Source organism: Pristiophorus japonicus, chromosome 24 (assembly GCF_044704955.1).
Source record: "Pristiophorus japonicus isolate sPriJap1 chromosome 24, sPriJap1.hap1, whole genome shotgun sequence".
NCBI classification, from domain to species: Eukaryota; Metazoa; Chordata; class Chondrichthyes; family Pristiophoridae; genus Pristiophorus; species Pristiophorus japonicus.
The window spans coordinates 1,271,195-1,285,814 of NC_092000.1; the positions used below are offsets into that span (position 1 = coordinate 1,271,195).

The 14,620-nt window shown below is 47.8% G+C and overlaps 1 protein-coding gene and 1 pseudogene across 1 annotated transcript in view; one reads left to right on the forward strand and one right to left on the reverse strand.

The window, feature by feature from the left end:
* The window catches only part of LOC139238004 (3',5'-cyclic-AMP phosphodiesterase 4B-like), a 505,001-nt gene that overhangs the window by 362,141 nt on the left and 128,240 nt on the right, over positions 1-14,620 (forward strand). The window lies entirely within an intron of this gene.
* LOC139238032 (U2 spliceosomal RNA) lies at positions 4,251-4,453 on the reverse strand (annotated as a pseudogene).

Consider the following 14,620-nt stretch of genomic DNA (forward strand, 5'->3'; position numbering starts at 1 on the left):
GGGGAGTTATTCAGGGCATGCAGGCATGCTGTCCCTTCACCCGTGCGTGAAGGTCAGTGGGCGAGTGACAGGGTGAAGTCACAAGTCTCCAAACCCCCACCGAGGTCGGGAGTCAAGCTCGTTGTCAGACGTGAATTCAAACACACAGCACCGTCACCCCAGACCCCCCCCCCACCCCCTCCTCGGGCCGCCCATCCCGGGCCGCCCATCCCCTCCCCAGACCCCCGATCCCGGGCCCCCCACCCCCTCCCCCGACTTCCTCCCCGGGCCGCCCATCCCCTCCCCAGACCCCCGATCCCGGGCCGCCCATCCCCTCCCCAGATCCCCGATCCCGGGCCGCCCATCCCCTCCCCAGATCCCGGGCCGCCCATCCCCTCCCCGGGCCCCCTCCCCGGGCCGCCGATCCCTGCAGACAGCCGCACCATGGCTTTTGTGTTTCTAGTCAATAAACTCGTTGTTGGGCTCAAGTGAGTCCCTTTTACTCCATTAGAACCAATTGATTTTCTGTCAGTCCTGATTTGTGCAAAAGAGAGCACAGCTGGAATAATGTGTCGAGAACAGAAAGCAGAGCACAGCTGGATTGAGGGGATAAAGTATCAGTTGTTGTTCCCTGAGATCAACAAAGTGCCTCAGTGTCTCATCTGGGAATGGAGTAAATCAGCTCCAGCACACTCCAGTGACCCCTGCAGGGAAATGCGTGTATGTGCTTATGTGTCTATGCGTGTGTGTGTGTGTGTATGTGGGGGGGGGGGGATTGAGTGTGTGTGTGTGTTTGTGTGTGCATATGTTTGTGTGTGCGTATGTTTGTGTGTGTGTGTGTGTGGGGATTGAGTGTGTGGTGGGTGTGTTTGTGTGGGGCGGGAGTGACTCTGTACAGTTACACAGTGAGTGACCCTTACCCTGAATAATCAGTGACTCTGTACAGTTACACAGCGAGTGACCCTCACCCTGAATAAACAGTGACTCTGTACAGTTAGTGAGTGACCCTTACCCTGAATAAACAGTGACTCTGTACAGTTAGTGAGTGACCCTTATCCTGAATAAACAGTGACTCTGTCCAGTTACACAGTGAGTGACCCTTACCCTGAATAAACAGTGACTCTGTACAGTTAGTGAGTGACCCTTACCCTGAATAAACAGTGACTCTGTACAGTTAGTGAGTGACCCTTACCCTGAATAAACAGTGACTCTGTACAGTTAGTGAGTGACCCTTACCCTGAATAAACAGTGACTCTGTACAGTTACACAGTGAGTGACCCGTACCCTGAATAAACAGTGACTCTGTACAGTTACACAGCGAGTGACCCTCACCCTGAATAAACAGTGACTCTGTACAGTTACACAGCGAGTGACCCTCACCCTGAATAAACAGTGACTCTGTACAGTTACACAGTGAGTGACCCTTACCCTGAATAAACAGTGACTCTGTACAGTTACACAGTGAGTGACCCTTACCCTGAATAAACAGTGACTCTGTACAGTTAGTGAGTGACCCTTACCCTGAATAAACATAGAAACATAAAAACATAGAAAATAGGTGCAGGAGTAGGCCATTCGGCCCTTTGAGCCTGCACCACCATTCAATAAGATCATGGCTGATCATTCCCTCAGTACCCCTTTCCCGCTTTCTCTCCATACCCCTTGATCCCTTTAGCCATAAGGGCCATATCTAACTCCCTCTTGAATCTATCCAATGAAATGGCATCAACAACTCTCTGCGGCAGGGAATTCCACAGGTTAACAACTCTCTGAGTGAAGAGGTTTCTCCTCATCTCGGTCCTAAATGGCTTACCCCTTATCCTAAGACTGTGTCCCCTGGTTCTGGACTTCCCCAACATCGAGAACATTCTTCCTGCATCTAACCTGTCCAGTCCCGTCAGAATCTTCTATGTTTCTATGAATTCCCCTCTCATCCTTCTAAACTCCAATGTATAAAGGTCCAGTTGATCCAGTCTTTCTTCATATGTCAGTCCAGCTATCTCTTGAATCAGTCTGGTGAACCTTCGCTGCACTCCCTCAATAACAAGAACGTCGTTCCTCAGGTTAGGAGACCAAACTGAACACAATATTCCAGGTGGAACCTCCCTGCTTCTATACTCAAATCCCCTAGCTATGAATGCCAACATACCATTTGCCTTCTTCACCGTCTGCTGTACCTGTATGCCAACTTTCAATGACTGATGAACCATGACACCCAGGTCTCGTTGCATCTCCCCTTTTCCTAATCTGCCGCCATTCAGATAATACTTTGTCTTCGCGTTTTTGCCACCAAAGTGGATAACCTCACATTTATCCACATTATACTGCATCTCCATGCACTTGCCCACTCACCTAACCTGTCCAAGTCACCCTGCAGCCTCTTAGCGTCCCCCTCATAGCTCACACCACCACCCAGTTTAGTGTCATCTGCAAACTTGGAGATATTACACTCAATTCCTTCATCCAAATCATTCATGTATATTGTAAAGAGCTGGGGTCCCAGCACTGAACCCTGCGACACCCCACTAGTCACTGCCTGCCATTCTGAAAAGGACCCGTTTATCCCGACTCTCTGCTTCCTGTCTGCCAACCAGTTCTCTATCCACGTCAGTACATTACCTCCAATACCATGTGCTTTGATTTTGTACACCAATCTCTTGTGTAGGACCTTGTCAAAAGCCTTTTGAAAGTCCAAATACACCACATCCATTGGTTCTCCCTTGTCCACTCTACTAGTTACATCCTCAAAAAATTCCAGAAGATTTGTCAAGCGTGATTTCCCTTTCATAAATCCATGCTGACTTGGACCGATCCTGTCACTGCTTTCCAAATGCGCTGTGATTTCATCCTTAATAATTGATTCCAACATTTCCCCCCCACCACTGATGTCAGGCTAACCGATCGATAATTACCCGTTTTATCTCTCCCTCCTTTTTAAAAAGTGGGGTTAGATTAGCTACCCTCCAGTCCATAGGAACTGATCCAGAGTCGATAGACTGTTGGAAAATGATCACCAGTGCATCCACTATTTCTAGGGCCACTTCCTTAAGTACTCTGGGATGCAGACTATCAGATCCCGGGGATTTATCGGCCTTCAATCCCATCAATTTCCCTAACACAATTTCCCGCTTTATAAGGATATCCTTCAGTTCCTCCTTCTCACTAGACCCTTGGTCCCCTAGTATTTCCGGAAGGTTATTTGTATCTTCCTTCGTAAAGACAGAACCAAAGTATTTGTTCAATTGGTCTGCCATTTCTTTGTTCCCCATTATAAATTCACCTGAATCCGACTGCAAGGGACCTACGTTTGCCTTCACTAATCTTTTTCTCTTCACATATCTATAGAAGCTTTTGCAGTCACTTTTTATGTTCCCGGCAAGCTTCTTCTCGTACTCTATTTTCCCCCTCTTAATTAAACCCTTTGTCCTCCTCTGCTGAATTCTAAATTTCTCCCAGTCTTCAGGTTTGCTGCTTTTTCTGGCCAATTTATATGCCTCTTCCTTGGATTTAACACTATCCTTAATTTCCCTTGTTAGCCACGGTTGAGCCACCTTCCCTGTTTTATTTTTACTCCAGACAGGGATGTACAATTGCTGAAGTTCATCCATGTGATCTTTAAATGTTTGCCATTGCCTATCCACCATCAATCCTTTAAGAATCATTTGCCATAAACAGTGACTCTGTACAGTTACACAGTGAGTGACCCTTACCCTGAATAAACAGTGACTCTGTACAGTTACACAGTGAGTGACCCTTACCCTGAAGAAACAGTGACTCTGTACAGTTACAGTGAGTGACCCTTACACTGAATAAACAGTGACTCTGTACAGTTACACAGTGAGTGACCCTTACCCTGAATAAACAGTGACTGTGTACAGTTACAGTGAGTGACCCTTACCCTGAATAAACAGCGACTCTGTATAGTTACAGTGAGTGACCGTTACCCTGAATAAACAGTGACTCTGTAGTTACAGTGAGTGACCTTTACCCTGAATAAACAGTGACTCTGTACAGTTACACAGTGAGTGACCCTTACCCTGAATAAACAGTGACTGTGTACAGTTACAGTGAGTGACCCTCACCCTGAATAAACAGTGACTCTGTAGTTACAGTGAGTGACTCTTACCCTGAATAAACAGTGACTCTGTATAGTTTTTTTTTTGAAATTCGTAGCCAATCGTTCCAATTCTTTGTCAAATCACAAACGCCAGAGGTCACCTTGCACACGCCAAGGATCACTCTGCGCCAATGCTCTTAGCCAAAAGGCCTAGAGCCACTGCACCCTTCCTGGAAGTACTGCAATACCAGGTTCGTGCCATGGAGGTGGATGGGTCAAGCCACCCCACCCACCTCCTGTTTCCAAAAAAGCAAGCATATACCTTCCTGATCCAGGGAGAACCACCCGGAGGTCATGGTGGCTACTCCCCTGTCAGGTCAGTTACGCATGATCTTAGCCAAAAGGCCGAGAAGCGACAGTGAGTGACCCTTACCCTGAATAAACAGTGACTCTGTAGTTACAGTGAGTGACCCTTACCCTGAATAAACAGTGACTCTGTAGTTACAGTGAGTGACCCTTACCCTGAATAAACAGTGACTCTGTAGTTACAGTGAGTGACCCTTACCCTGAATAAGTAGAAGCTCCATAGCTGTTGACTTTTCATTAACCCTTTGTTGAAGGTTTTTTGTTACTAGTTCTACACGATTTCACAGAGTGACACAGCCAATTTTCCGGGCCATCCTCGGAGTGCTGCAGTATCAAGAAGTGTACCCTTCTGGACCTTAGACCTCGGAGAGGGGATAGTATGCTGACTGGCTGAAATCAGGCACGTGACACTGTTGTCTACTCTGACGGATTGTGTGGCATTCCCTCCCTTCTCCATTGAGCGTCCAATTTACAAAGGCCCACACTCTGCTCGAGTACTGTGTGCCTCAGTCTGGACCCACACTGTCACCCAGAGCCCAGTCTAACCCTTCCTGATGCTAATCTGCAAACTCTTCATTTAGCTAGTGGAATCCATGTCATCCAAATCCTTAAACCGCACAAAACATGGTTTGTTGTGAATATAAAGCAGTTTGTTTCCAATTAAATGTTATTGTACCCACTGCGACCGTTATATTCTTCCTCTCAGCGGGTGTTCCTCAGAACTGTGGAAGCTTTCACAACCAGTGAAGTACTTTTGAAGTGTAGTCACAATGTAGGAAATGCGGCATCCAATTTGTGCACAACAAGCTCCCACAAACAGAACTAAGATAAATGTCCAAATCATTTAGCAATATTGGTTGAGGGATAACTATTGGCCAGGACACCGGGGAGAACTCCCCTGCTCTTCAAATACAGCCATAGGATCTTTTACAGCAGACGGTACCTTGGTTTAAAGTCCCATCTGAAAAACGGCACCTCCAACAGTGCAGTGCTCCCTCAGCACTGCACTGGAGTGTCAGCCTGGATAATATGCTCAAATCTCGGGAGTGGAGCCTGAACAATACAGAAAGGGCCCAGGTTTGATCGCGGGTCTGTGCAGAGTTAATAATCTCAGCTGTAGCAGTCAGGGAGGGGCAAAGTCAGCACAGCTTCCTGCCCGGATCACTCTGCATTAACCCCTCTCCCAGCTGGAATAAGATTGGGCCCGCTGCAATGTCCTCCCATAATCAAATAGCCTGCTGACCCTCTCGACATCAAAGGGAGGCCTCGGCCAGAGGTTGGTGATTGTTCAACCGTGCGTGTGTTCGGGGGAACCTGTGTTGCTTCAGCCCTGTCTCAGCTGCTCCCTCTGTGACACCAGGTGTAAAATGGACAAATTCCGAGTGGCAGCTGCCTTTCACACAGCACAGTTGGCCCCTGGAGCTGGCAGCATGAACATCCACCAGTTATGTCTTTGTAAACCCTCCTCCCAGAAGTGAAACTGAAAAGTGCATTGACCTTGAATAAATTCCAAGAAGTGTTTAGCCTGAAAATGCTGAGAAAGATCCCAAGAGACGGGTCTTGTCAGATAGCCAGAGAAACAAGTGTCCACACAAGAGGCACAGCTCACTGATGGGCAAGCCAGCATTCTCTGAGCAAAGTATGACAGTAAAAATAAAGGCTGTGGATGTGATGTGTTGATGTGACCTTTGCAACAAGACAACAATAAGCTGATTTGATTTCTCAGGGTCTCCAGCTGGGGAACTCAGGAGACAGACTCTGACATCCTGCGTCACTTGCTGAGTGCCTTTTCTGAGGTGGAATGGGTGATAATTGAAACATGGCGTCATGTTGACCCCAGAAGTGACAGTATTTTACCTCATGACACTCCTGTGATTCATCTTGGGACGTTTCACTGTGTTAAAGGCGCTATATAAATACAAGTTGTTGTTGTGTCTCCAGATCTCTCCCTCAACAGATTGTCCTCATGGTTTAAGATTTGATTTATATGCAAAAAGGAAAAGCACAAGGCAGGCCCAACATGTCCCCACCCACTCAGACACAGCAAAATATCAGTCAGTATAAAATTATAATTTTAGCCCTGCCTACTTTACGTTTTTCTTTCATTCGTTCCTGGGATGTGGGCGTCGCTGGCAAGGCCGGCATTTATTGCCCAACCCTAATTGTCCCTTGAGAAGGTGGTGGTGAGCCGCCTTCTTGAACCGCTGCAGTCCGTGTGGTGAAGGTGCTCCCACAGTGCTGTTAGGGAGGGAGTTCCAGGATTGTGACCCAGCGACGATGAAGGAACGGCCGATATATTTCCAAGTCAGGATGGTTGGAGGGGAACTTGCAGGTGATGGTGTTCCCATGCGCCTGCTGCTCTTGTCCTTCTAGGCGATAGAGGTCGCGGGTTTGGGAGGTACTGCAAAGAAGCCTTGGCAAGTTGCTGCAGTGCATCGTGTAGATGGTACACACTGCAGCCACGGTGCGCCGGTGGTGGAGGGAGTGAATGTTCAAGGTGGTGGATGGGGTGCTGATCAAGCTTTGTCCTGGATGGTGTGAGCTACTTGAGTATTGTTGGAGCTACACTCCTCCAGGCAAGTGGAGAGTATTCCATCACACTCCTGACTTGTGCCTTGTAGATGGTGGAAAGGCTTTGGGGAGTCAGGGGGTGAGACACTCGCCACAGAATACCCAGCCTCTGACCCGCTCTTGTGGCCACAGTATTTATGTGGCTGGTCCACTTAAGTTTTTGGTCACTGGTGACTCCAAATGGTGATGTACAAAGTCTAGATTGCCAGTTAGATATATCCAGTTAGATTTTAAAATGTGTTTCCAGGTTTATATGCAGTTGTGGTCACCACTTCTCATTGAAGAACCAACGCAACTATACCATGAGCTTTGTGGAAAAGTTAATGACACTCAAACTGTGTTTCAGCAGAAGGGGGTTATGAGGGGATTTCATCCAGGGTGTTAAAATATCAGATAAAACTCAGAATATTGCTTCAAGCTCAGCAAGGAAAATAGGACTCAATGAGATAAAATCAAATTAGGGAAAGGAAGTAAATAGTGGGACAAAAACTGAATGTCCTTGGGCTGCAAGACGGGAGAGGGATGTGGGAGTATTGTTGGAGCAGCAGCAATATGAGAAGCGAACTCGATACTGGGGTATAGCTTCAGAAACAGGGAGATTTTTTTCCTCCACAGCCCCCATGCAAATGTCAGTGGGGGCAGCACAGTCCATGTCCGCCACAACCCCTCACTGCCAGGGAAGATGTAACTAGTAGAGTGGACAAGGGAGAACCAGTGGATGTGGTGTATTTGGACTTTCAAAAGGCTTTTGACAAGGTCCCACACAAGAGATTGGTGTGCAAAATTAAAGCGCACGGTATTGGAGGTAATGTACTGACGTGATAGAGAACTGGTTGGCAGACAGGAAGCAGAGAGTCGGGATAAACGGGTCCTTTTCAGAATGGCAGGCAGTGACTAGTGGAGTGCCGCAGGGCTCAGTGCTGGGACCCCAGCTCTTTACAATATAAATCAATGATTTAGATGAAGGAATTGAGTGTAATATCTCCCAAGTTTGCAGATGACACTAAGCTGGGTGGCGGTGTGAGCTGTGAGGAGAACGCTAAAAGGCTGCAGAGTGACTTGGACAGGTTAGGTGAGTGGGCAAATGCATGGCAGATGCAGTATAATGTGGATAAATGTGAGGTTATCCACTTTGGTGGCAAAAACACGAAGGCAGAATATTATCTGAATGGCGACAGATTAGGAAAAGGGGAGGTGCAACGAGACCTGGGTGTCATGGTACATCAGTCATTGAAAGTTGGCATACAGGTACAGCAGGCAGTGAAGTAGGCAAATGGTATGTTGGCCTTCATAGCAAGGGGATTTGAGTATAGGAGCAGGGAGGTCTTACTGCAGTTGTACAGGGCCTTGGTGAGGCCTCATCTGGAATATTGTGTTCAGTTTTGGTCTCCTAGTCTGAGGAACAACGTTCTTGCTATTGAGGGAGTGCAGCAAAGGTTCACCAGACTGATTCCTGGGATGGGAGGACTGACATATGAGGAGAGACTGGATCAACTGGGCCTTTATACACTGGAGTTTAGAAGAATGAGAGGGGGTCTCATAGAAACATGTAAAATTCTGACGGGACTGGACAGGTTGGATGCAGGAAGAACGTTCCCGATGTTGGGGAAGTCCAGAACCAGGGGACACAGTCAAGGATAAGGGGTAGGCCATTTAGGACTGAGATGAGGAGAAACCTCTTCACCCAGAGAGTTGTTAACCTGTGGAATTCCCTGCCGCAGAGAGTTGTTGATGCCAGTTCGATGGATATATTCAAGAGGGAGTTAGATATGGCCTTTACGGCTAAAGGGATCAAGGGGTATGGAGAGAAAGCAGGGAAGGGGTACTGAGGTGATGATCAGCCATGAACTTATTGAATGGTGGTGCAGGCTCGAAGGGCCGAATGGTCTACTCCTGCACCTATTTTCTATGTTTCCTCATAAGTTAACCCCCTCATCCCCGGAATCAACCTAGTGAACCTTTTCTGAACTGCCTCCAAAGCAAGTATATCCTTTCTTAAATATGGAAATCAAAGCTGCATGTAGTATTCCAGGTGTGGCCCCACCAAAACCTTGTATAGCTGTAGCAAGACTTCCCTGCTTTTATACTCCATCCCCTTTGCAATAAAGGCCAAGCTACCATTGGCCTTCCTGATCACTTGCTGTACCTGCATACTATGCTTTTGTGTTTCATGCACAAGTAACCCCCAGGTCCTGCTGTACTGCAGCACTTTGCAATCTTTCTCCATTTAAATAATAACTTGCTCTTTGATTTTTTTCTGCCAAAGTGCATGACCTCACACTTTCCAACATTATACTCCATCTGCCAAATTTTTGCACACTCACTTAGCCTGTCTATGTCGTTTTGCAGGTTTTCATGGCCGCCTCTCCCTCCATTTGGCTCTGATCTGTTCCGGTGATGGCAGAGAATTTGGTGTAGTCTTTGGCCCTCTCGGTGGCCTCCCGCAGCAGTCTCACTGGTGGTGGTGATCTGTTGGGAGAACGGGCGGGGTTGGGACAGTGTGTGGAATACCTGCCCTGAAGTGGAGAGGGAAATCCAGGGCAAACCACTGGGCTTGAAAATACAGTTCGATGCCTTAAATAAAACACCTCCAAACATTGCACACTGTGTTTTATATATTGTGTTGTCTGTTTAGTTGCCCTTTATTCTGGGGTACAGTTCTACGATGCTGGTGTGTCACCTTTGTGGCCGTTCTTTATGTGGTAGCCTAGGAGGGTTGTCCTGGGAAGGGGAGGGAGGGGCGGTGGAGAGAGGGAGGGTCCAAGCTGGGGAAGCTCAAGGACTCCTAGCGGGGCTCGGGGAGAACTCCTGCTCCTCCCCATCCTCCCCCTGGTCAGCGAGGAATCCTCACAAACATTTCCTCTGCTGCCCCTTGCCAGGTTTCTCTGGCGGGTTTGACGCCATGTGGGCCTTCAGTTAAAATCGCTTCGAGGTGCTGATAACATCATCAGGCCACGATCATTGAACCTCTTGCAGGTCCCCTTTTCTGATAAGTAGAAATGGCGCATACACCCCTCCCCCCGCCCCCGACTGACATTTTAACTACCCACAGCCACCCCCCCCGGGGTCACACTGGCCAGCCTGGGTTAGAATTGGGGCCACTATTTGCCCTGGTCAGTGCATCAATGACTAGAGGGGATTATATTATAGGGCGAGTTTCGGAGAATTAGTTTCAGGCCATGGATTGCTAGGACATGGAACGCTGTACAATGGAGGCAAGTGGATAATAGTTGAAAGAGTAGAATTTGCAGGGCTGTGGAGAAAGAGCAGGGAATGGGACAAAGTGGATAGCTCTTTCAGTGAGCCGGCCATGGTGATGGGCTGAATGGCCTCCTTCTGTACCGTCCAGTTCACTACCTATATCTGTACGGGGCCGTTTAATAATCCGTTCTGTGCCGGGATTCTCCCAGAAAAGGGGGGCTGTGTTAATACAGCACGAGGGAAGCATTCACAGAGGTACTCGGGAAATCTGCCCATTTCCCACCCGGCCATTCCCACCCTGGCTATGTGCGATCCTTGGAGTGGGCTGGTGCAGACGTACAAAACAGAGCCAGGAAAGGCCCAGTGTGCACACAGCACCTTGTGAAAGGCTCTCAGCAATCAGGCTTACTGGGCGGTCCTCCCGAAAACCTGCCCGTTCTCCTCACACTCACCTGGTGAGGGGGTAGCCCCCTGCTTCTGTGTGATAGAAACAGAACATTCTGGAAATACTCAGCAGGTCAGGCAGCATCTGTGGAGAGAGAAACAGAGATAACGTTTCACATCGATTCCCCTGGTTGTGTGATTGTGGTTTATTGCTGAATGTCATCATCATTATAGGCTGTCCCTTGAACGAGGATGACTTGCTTCCGTGAGTTCACAGATGTTTCAATGAAGGACCCGATGTTCCAGTCCTGAACTCTGATTAAGGGGGTGGAAGATGCCTGTGTGTGGATTGTTTTAACGTGGGGTGACCGTTGTACACCAGCCACCACACGGGCTTGACAGAGCTAGGTCTTGGTCCAGTGACACGGGTTACCCAAGACGACTGGAGACCTGCTCTGCTGCACGGACCTAGTGCGCACACATACACACACACATACTCTCAGTCACTCAAATCCTCAATCACACATGCTTACAAACACACATTGCACTGTCACACACGCTCACACAAATGATTTATTATTAATAGAACACCAAATATCCATGATTGTTGGATCAGGGGCGCGAGAGCCCGTGATCCCTGCACAAACATTGATAAATACTGTACAACGTTTAAAACCACATTGGAAGAAATATTATTGCTTTACTTTCTGCACGCACCAGCGCATTAAAAAAAACATTTGTACATCATCTGAACGTAGAGACCCACTCCTCCCCTCCCGCCTCGGTTACTGGGGCTGTGTGAGTAATACTGTGACTCATTTGCTGAGTGCAGTTCCTGATAGATTATAAAGGATATTACAAGAATAAGGAGCAAAGGCTGGAGGGAAACATTGCTCAGGTTGACCAAGGTACTAGGAAGCTCAAAGATTAATAATTGAAACATTTATATATTTCTATTAAAAATTCATTTTCTAATTAAGGAACCCCTTCAGCGACAAAATGAGTGACTGATTTCCTGGCTCTGCCACATACTATGTGTTTTGGGTTTTTTTCTGTGGCAATTATCTCATCACTTGTGTCTTGCGTTTGGTGCTCATTTAATCTTTCTCAGAAGGGTTTGAGATGATGGTGCAGGACAAAGAGAGGATTGTATTGCAGGACAATGGTTGGAATACACTCACAGCTCAGCTCCCAGCAACATTCTCAGCCACCACCCCAACATCAGATTGCGAATTTCAAACTCGACAATGCTGGCCACAGGTTTGTGGGATGGAAGTGCCAGGGGAATTTCTGCAAGTACATTTGATGCTGAGCTTTCTGGAGTTTAGGAATACAGGAACAGGAGGAGGCCATTCAGCCCCTTGAGTTTGTTCCCCTATTCAATTAGATCATGGCTGCTACTCTGGTTCGGCCACAGCTGGAGTACTGCGTGCAGTTCTGGTCGCCGTATTATAGGAAGGATGTGATTGCATTGGAGAGGGTGCAGAGGAGGTTTATGAGGATGCTGCCTGGAATGGAGAATCTTAGCTATGAGGACAGATTGGATAGGCTGGGTTTGTTCTCCTTGGAACAGAGGAGGCTGAGGGGAGACCTCATTGAAATGTATAAAATTCTGAGGGGCCTGGATATAGTGGATAGCAAGGGCCTATTTCCCTTGGTGGAGGAATCAATTACGAAGGGGCATAGGTTTAAGCTGGTTGATGGAAGGTTTAGAAGTGATTTGAGGGGATGCTTCTTCATGCAGAGGGGTCTGGAACTCACTGCTTGGAAGGGTGGTGGATGCAGAAACCCTTACCACATTTAAAAGGTGGCTACCTCCCCGAGGGATCCCACAACAGTAACACCCACGTGGTCTCTGTGTGAGGGAGGGGAAACGTACAAGGCCAGCCTCAAGCACAGGGGTCATACCTGGCAACCCCACAACCCTCACCACAACCTCCCATAGCCCACCACCGATCACCTCCCCTGGGCATGGCAATAAGGATATGAAAAATGCTTAGGGGGGGAAGTGTTGTGTATGCATGCCTGTTTACTGTGTGATGTCTGTAACACTGTTATGCAACACTGAATGTACCCTTACACTGTACACACCTTGCCTGTACACCAGAGGGTGCTGCTGCTGGGGACCTAAGGGTAACCCAGTATAAAAAGGAACACACAGCTTGTTGTCTGCACTCAGGAGCTGCAAATAAAGGACTACAGGTCTACACAGTTTAAGTATCATACCCTGCCTCATGGAGGTGCTGTGAATCTCTATGTTTAAGAACCCAGGGGGAGAAACTTGGGCAGGGGGAGAAGGTCATGAATCCGGGGGGGTGGGTGGGGGCGGAGAGGAGATCAGAAACTTCGTGGGAGGGAAGGCCAGGGTCAGGAACTTGTTGGGGAGGGAAAAGATCAGAAACTTGGGGAGTGGGAGGAAGGTTAGTAATTTGTTGGGGGGTGGGTGAAGATCTTAACCCGTGAGAGTGAGCCCTCTCGATTCTATGTGAGCTCTGTCTGGATCCTGGCAGTCAGAATGGATCGAATTACACCTTGCGAAGTAATTGATACTTACGCAATTCCAGAGAAATTGCAGGGTGTGTCTTGTCCTCCAAGATGACCAATCAGAAATCTGGTGTTGAAAATAAACGTGATCAATATTTATCGCTCAACCTACATCACTAAAACAGATTATCTGGTCATTATCGCATTGCTTTTTGTGGGACATTTCCTACATTACAACAATGACTACATTTCAAGACTATTTCATTGACTGTAAAGCGCTTTGGGACGTCCTGAGGTTGTAAAAGGCGCTATAGAAAGGCAAGTTCTTTCTTCGGGCCACTCGTGTCCTGGACCATTGCTCCCGGCCAGATGAGTGGTGCTCAGAGTGGCTCTCCCTCTGGGTTCTGAGATACAGGATGTGAGACTGGAAAGTGCCAGCTATGCAGCAGGGGATCAGAGGGTTTGTAAATATTTTGGTCAGTATTCTGTGTCTTTGTATCTGGAGAACTGGAGTGCAGGGCATAGAGGTTATGCTGCAGCTGTATGGGACCCTGGTTGGGCCACACCTGGAGCACGGTGAGCAGTTCTGGGCCCCACTCCTTAGGGAGGGTATATTGGCCTGGGAGGGAGTGCAGTGTGGGTTTACCAGAATGATACCTGGACTCCAAAGGTTAAATTATGAGGAGAAATTACACAAATTAGGGTTGTATTCCTTGACATTCAGAAGTTAAGGGGCGATTTGATCGAGATAGTCAGGGGAACTGATGGGTGGATAGAGAGAAGCTATTCCCGCTGGTTGGGGATTTTAAGATAGTCTAAAAATTAGAGCCAGACCTTTCAGGAGTGAAACTAGGAAATATCCCTACACACAAAGGGTGGTAGAGGTTTGGAACTCTCTTCGGCAAACAGCAATTGATGCTCGATCAGTTGTTAATTTAAAATCTTGAGATTGATAGATTTTTGTTAACCAAAGATATTAAGAGACATGGGACAAAGGTGGGTATATGGAGTTAGGTCGCAGATCAGCCATGATCTCATTTGAACAGGCTCGAGGGGCTGTTCCTAAGTTCAGCTCGGGTTCTGCTCGACTTTGAGACTAACAAAATGTCGTATTTGATGCATGAAGGGGAAACTAGATAAAGACACGAGGGAGAAAGGAATAGAAGGTTCTGCTGATAGGGTGAGATGAAGAGGGCTGAGACTCCTCGTGTGGAGCATAAACACCAGCATGGGCCAGTTAGGCCCAAAGGCCTGTTTCTGTGCTGGAATTGCGATGTAATTGATCACACTGACCGGACAGTGAGGCAGCACTGGGTGCAAAGATAGCACTCAGTGATGTTTGATAACTATCGCTCATTTCCTTGAACTGGACAGTCAGACTGTGATGCAACACCCGTCACTACAGAGATGGCTTTGAGTAAAAGTTGACAGTACCATCGATCGTTTCCCCTTCCTGCCCCTTAGCACGATTAATATCACATAGTCCAAATGCTGCATACAGATCGATGAGACGGTGCAAAATCTGCAAAAACTGGGTAGGAGAGTAAGAGTTTACAGCCCAGGAGGCGCAGTGAGCAG